The sequence below is a fragment of the Coregonus lavaretus genome, assembly GCF_964263955.1.
Source record: "Coregonus lavaretus genome assembly, chromosome: 1".
Lineage (NCBI taxonomy): Eukaryota > Metazoa > Chordata > Actinopteri > Salmoniformes > Salmonidae > Coregonus > Coregonus lavaretus.
This window is the reverse complement of record NC_139988.1, coordinates 11,941,296-11,946,429: the sequence shown is the minus strand read 5'-3', so window position 1 is coordinate 11,946,429 and position 5,134 is coordinate 11,941,296. Positions and strand designations below refer to the sequence as shown.

Genomic DNA, 5,134 nt, shown 5'->3' with positions numbered 1-5,134 from the left:
CATTCAACTGGTTCTACTATTTCCCACTTGGCAGTCATACATTTTGATCGCTTGTATTCCGAATTTAGAACTGTGAAAGGATTCTCTAACCCCTCAAAACACGCCTCAACTTTCTTGCACATTTCTGTTTCTCTTTCATTACTAAATACATGCTTTATCACTGTTTCTTTAGCATGCTGATGAATATCTTGAACAATCTCTTCCATGGAAATCACTACAGTATTTACTGTACTTTGACCAACACCTGCTGCCTTTAGATCAGAAATAACAGCTGCACAACTATTTACAATGTATGGCGAAGATAACTCTGACTCAGCCTCTAAACATTCAGTCGACACTTCAACATGAGAAATATTACTGGTGTTGACGGTACTTTGAGGGTCTGAAAGATCATCTTCTATAGAATCTACTAAACTTTCTCCGTGGCACTTGTTAAGATGTTTTCTAAAACCAGAAAAGCTACCAAAAGAACGTGAGCATCCTTCTTGACCACATTTCAGAAAAAGAGTCCTGCCTGTACATAGCCCATGAATTCTCTTAAGGTGCTTAACAAGGTTGTTTGGACTTCCATGGTCACTTTTGCAAAGAAAACACTTCATAGTTTTATCTCAACTAACGCACCATTCTTGCTCGCAACGCAGCAACTCTAGGAGTCTCCTTTGTTTCCCCCATGTCGATGTTATAGATGGTTGTTTGCACAAAAGTGAAAAAGCTGCTCAAGGAAGAACTGTATGACGTACCAAATACGTAATGGGCTTTAAAGACTTCGTCAAAAGCTCCTACTGAACCTGTTGCCTTGCATGGAAGAGCATGCTTGTCAACCACAATGAAGTAGGAGTGAATGCTGCTCTGTGTGGATCCCTGGGCGAGAAGGTAGGGCTGACTGCTTTGGGTGATGTTGTCAAGATGCTGCTGCACACTGGTTCCAACCTACAAAAAAAACACATTCAACAGAATTGTTTTGGTGACTAACCTCTGACAATAGATAAGATCACCTCAAACTGTGCACAAGATTGAGATGATGGAATATATATTTTAAACAACTGTTAAGCATACCTTTTGAAATCTGATGAGCTGATCTACAGCTTGATATGCAGACATCTTTCCCGGCCTCTTTCTACCTTGTGCAGATGGTGGTAGCAAATGTAGCAGCAGCAAGATGGCAGACATGTCACTGTCCCAGCCTACAAATAAGTAAATAAAAACCTGGTTAACATTGTGCCGTAGCATAACATTCTTATTCACAACTTGCACCATTATGGACATATAATGCACACCTACATTATCCACATAAAAAGTAAAACAGTTCATTCATACCATTCTCAACTTCAGCAGCTGACTCAGCATTGCGCATCAAATCCAAGAGTTCTGTGGTGGATACAAGTCCATGGCTTTCCTTTATTACTTTTGCTTTGAAAGTGGTTGGCCACTTCTCCAAGAATTTGTTGGCTGTGGCCTCACCAAACAGAAGTCTGAAATCTTGTTCTATCTGCAATGTAACACACAAAGACAGAAATAATGAGTGTTACCTTATTCTTCATTGGATATTTTTGGTGATGCAGTGAATTAAGTTGTCATACCAGTCCTGGTGTGTCCAGAAATCTTGGGAAGACCGAGAAGACATCTGATGATTTGGCTTCATCGTTGACCATTGCTTGCCGATATATGAAGGTCATTTTCATCTTCTCACGGACAGTGTTTTCATCAGCAGAGTGTCTCAAAACAGCAATAGCTGCTTCCACATCCTCATCAGATGGCTCTCTGTCATAAGTGAAGGGCTGACGATCACGGCCTGGCCCACCAACTTAAGACAAAATACAGTGTTAAGAAATCCTTTCTGTACAATTCACAGGTCACCATTATAATTACATGTCACTGATCAGAAAACATACCTTTAGGAGATTTGCTGACTGAGGCACCTCTTTCCTCTGCTGTTTTTCTTTGTATGGTCTTCAATCGCCATGCAAGGTATCCGGAACCACTCTCCGGATCGTAGTAATGATCCTATATTATTATAAATAAATTATAAAGGAGTACTATTCCCATTTCATAGAGTGAATATGTGCATAATGTTGCAATAACCCATTTACTTACATATCCATGTTGTGAGTATGGGTCTTCTAGATAGGGAAACAAAGCTACTATCCCCTGTGCATACATCACTCTGACACTTTTGGGGGGGGATGTCCTAGCATATGAATTCAAAGTTAACATCACACTGAATTGATATTGCACAACACATTTTACATAATTAATAACCGGAAAATAATAACAATGTTTCTTTACAGCCCATCTATATGCTTAATGCTTACCCATGTGTTTCTGTCATCTCAGCAGCAAGTATGTTGATCATCTGTCTTCTGGTGGCATCTGTCAGAGATTTGGTTTTTCCATACTCTTGCATAATGCGTTCACCACCAGGCTTTGATGTTAGGATTTTTTCAATCAGCTATAGGTGGAAAGAAATGTGCTTTCCGTAATTGTAAAACAATATGTAATGCTGTCACATGATGAAACAACATTCAGATTGGACTTAACAGCAATGTTCACCACTTACTGCTTTTGCCTCATAGTTTATGTGGCATGGCCTTTTAGGCTGGCTTCCTTCGCCAGCCGCTACTTCTTCAACATCGTCACACACAGTGAAATTCAGAATGATGGTGTCATCAGATGTACCCGAGCATGATGATGAATGAGAGGTATCTGTTCATTATGAAATTTGTGCAAAACATAGAAACATATTACAATAAACTGTTATTTTTAAGACAATAAAGGTTCTCATTCTGGCCTTTAAACTAAAAAACTAATTGAATGAATGAATACCAAGTCCATTGCCCAGCATGATTCTGAAAGTTCCAGGTGACTCCTTTACTAATTCTTCAAAAACATCTGAGTCAACTTCTGTGTCAGACTGGTCATACACCTTAATGTCTGGCTTTCTGCTTTCTGGTATGTTGAATTTTAGACACACTGTTAAAAAAAGAAGAAAAAAAAGAAAAACATGCATTCCCTTCTCACAAGAATCCAAGTTCATACTTAAGGTTGCCTCATGTGTTCACAAAATGATGAAAGACAAGGATCTGCACCTGATTTTATGTTACTGAAAATATAAAGCACAGCAGAAATGACTATAGACCTAAATAGATATCATAAGATAATAGCTTAATGCTGTATTATTTTGTCATTAGGGTGATATGTATTGCTTTAACCTATTATACCTACCTTCTTTCAAGAAAGCATTGAATGTCAGCTCAGACAGCTTGACGTATTTCTGCTCTTCCCCGAGCTGAACACGCAACAGCATTTTGCCTCTGTTAACAAAGAAAATATATATTCAAAATCATCATTTAGTGCTGGTTCAACTAAGCGTTAGCTAACTATCCATTTATCTCAGTAGTACTAGCTACGCAATGCACTATGCATTACTTAGACGTTACACTGCAATTACAAAGGCTGAAGTAGACAAAGTTGTGCTGGTTGAATATAACGTTAAGCTGCCATTTTCTGCAGCAAATGGGTGTAGGCTAGTTCAAGTTTAGAGGCACATTGTCCCATTAGCTACCAAATAACTAGCTATGTGTCAAAGTTAGCTAGCTCATTAGCCATTTTAGTTCGAACAGTAGCTAACCATTAAAATGGTTAAGCAATGTTAAACAAACCCGTCATGCAAATCAGTGATCTAAGTTATCGTTTTATAACACCAACATTAGCTGGCTAACTATCAGAAGCATGCTAACATTACCGTTATATATAGCTTTATAAAAAACAGTTAACGTTAGTGTAAGGAAGCCTGGGAAGCTATACAATAACGTTAGCTAACAATACTATCTGTATAAATGTTTTGTTGTTAGCGAACGTTATTTTACGTATTTACCATTCTGACAAACTTCATTCGTGAAAATATTGCAACACAAAGAAAGACAGTTACCGATACTGATTGCAAGCTAGCTAACCGCATGACAAGCACAATCTGCGCTCATGCCAAACGGTGGTGTCCTTCAAACGAACTGATTAGCTAAGTTAACGTTACCTATTTTTAGCCATATGAAACAGCAAGCCATTCACAAAAATATCAAACATATTCCATGGGTATATCATATAACAGTTATTACTGTCAACCATCTGAACTTACAAGCTAATTTAGCTGGCTGATGACGAGCTCACTGCAAGGGGGACCGCCGCATGGAACTCGTAACTTAAAATATGACCTTGACATCAGCACAACTCTAAAATTATGTAAAGTTAAAAAATACCGGTTTGGTGTTGAAAAAACGGGGATGTAACTTACCTAGCAATATCTGTGGCCTAGCTACTCCTTCGCAATCTTCCTCCACCAACGTACGTGCCAAACTTCAGCAAAGCAGAGTGGCGGGTATTCATCACTGCTGTAGAGTTGAAATTGTCACTGCGTATCTGCAGATTTTTACACTCACTTTTAACTCCACTGATAGAGCAACTTTACTCTCAAAAATGTTGAAAATACTCTATCTGGGTTAAAATAACTTTACTCTGAAATATTAACACCCCATTTTTTACTGTGTACCCGCTAATTATCAAAATCCAGATAAGAGCCGTTAAATTCTACAACCACCTAAAAGGAAGCGATTCCCAAACCTTCCACAAAAAACAGAGCAAACTGGAATGCTATTTGGCTCTAAACAGAGAGTACACAGTGGCAGAATACCTGACCACCGTGACTGACCCAAAAATTAAGGAATGCTTTGACTATGTACAGACTCAGTGAGCATAGCCTTGCTATTGACAGAGGCCGCCGTAGGCAGACCTGGCTCTCAAGAGAAGACAGGCTATGTGCACACTGCCCACAAAATGATGTGGAAACTGAGCTGCACTTCCTAACCTCCTGCCAAATGTATGACCAAATTAGAGACAGATATTTCCCTCAGATTACACAGACCCACAAAGAATGTGAAAACAAATCCAATTTTGATAACCTCCCATATCTATTGGGTGAAATACCACAGTGTGCAATCACAGCAGCAAGATTTGTGACCTGTTGCCACAAGAAAAGGGCAACCAGTGAAGAACAAACACCATTGTAAATAATATTTATTTTGCCTTTTGTACTTGAACTATTTGCATATAAAATGACATTTAAAATGTCTTTATTCTTTTG

The 5,134-nt window shown here is 38.7% G+C and overlaps 2 long non-coding RNA genes across 2 annotated transcripts; both read right to left on the bottom strand.

The window, feature by feature from the left end:
* Window positions 1-644: 644 nt before the first annotated feature.
* LOC311127597 lies at window positions 645-1,760 on the bottom strand. Its single transcript, XR_014613125.1, has 4 exons — window positions 1,581-1,760; window positions 1,318-1,489; window positions 1,057-1,184; window positions 645-930 (listed from the first exon to the last, which is right to left on the bottom strand). It is a non-coding gene; the product is annotated as an uncharacterized lncRNA (long non-coding RNA).
* Window positions 1,761-1,771: 11 nt separating this feature from the next.
* Window positions 1,772-4,526, bottom strand: LOC311127591. Its single transcript, XR_014613124.1, has 8 exons — window positions 4,289-4,526; window positions 3,223-3,311; window positions 2,824-2,970; window positions 2,558-2,703; window positions 2,313-2,449; window positions 2,095-2,188; window positions 1,893-2,004; window positions 1,772-1,804 (listed from the first exon to the last, which is right to left on the bottom strand). It is a non-coding gene; the product is annotated as an uncharacterized lncRNA (long non-coding RNA).
* Between the last annotated feature and the right edge of the window lie 608 nt (window positions 4,527-5,134).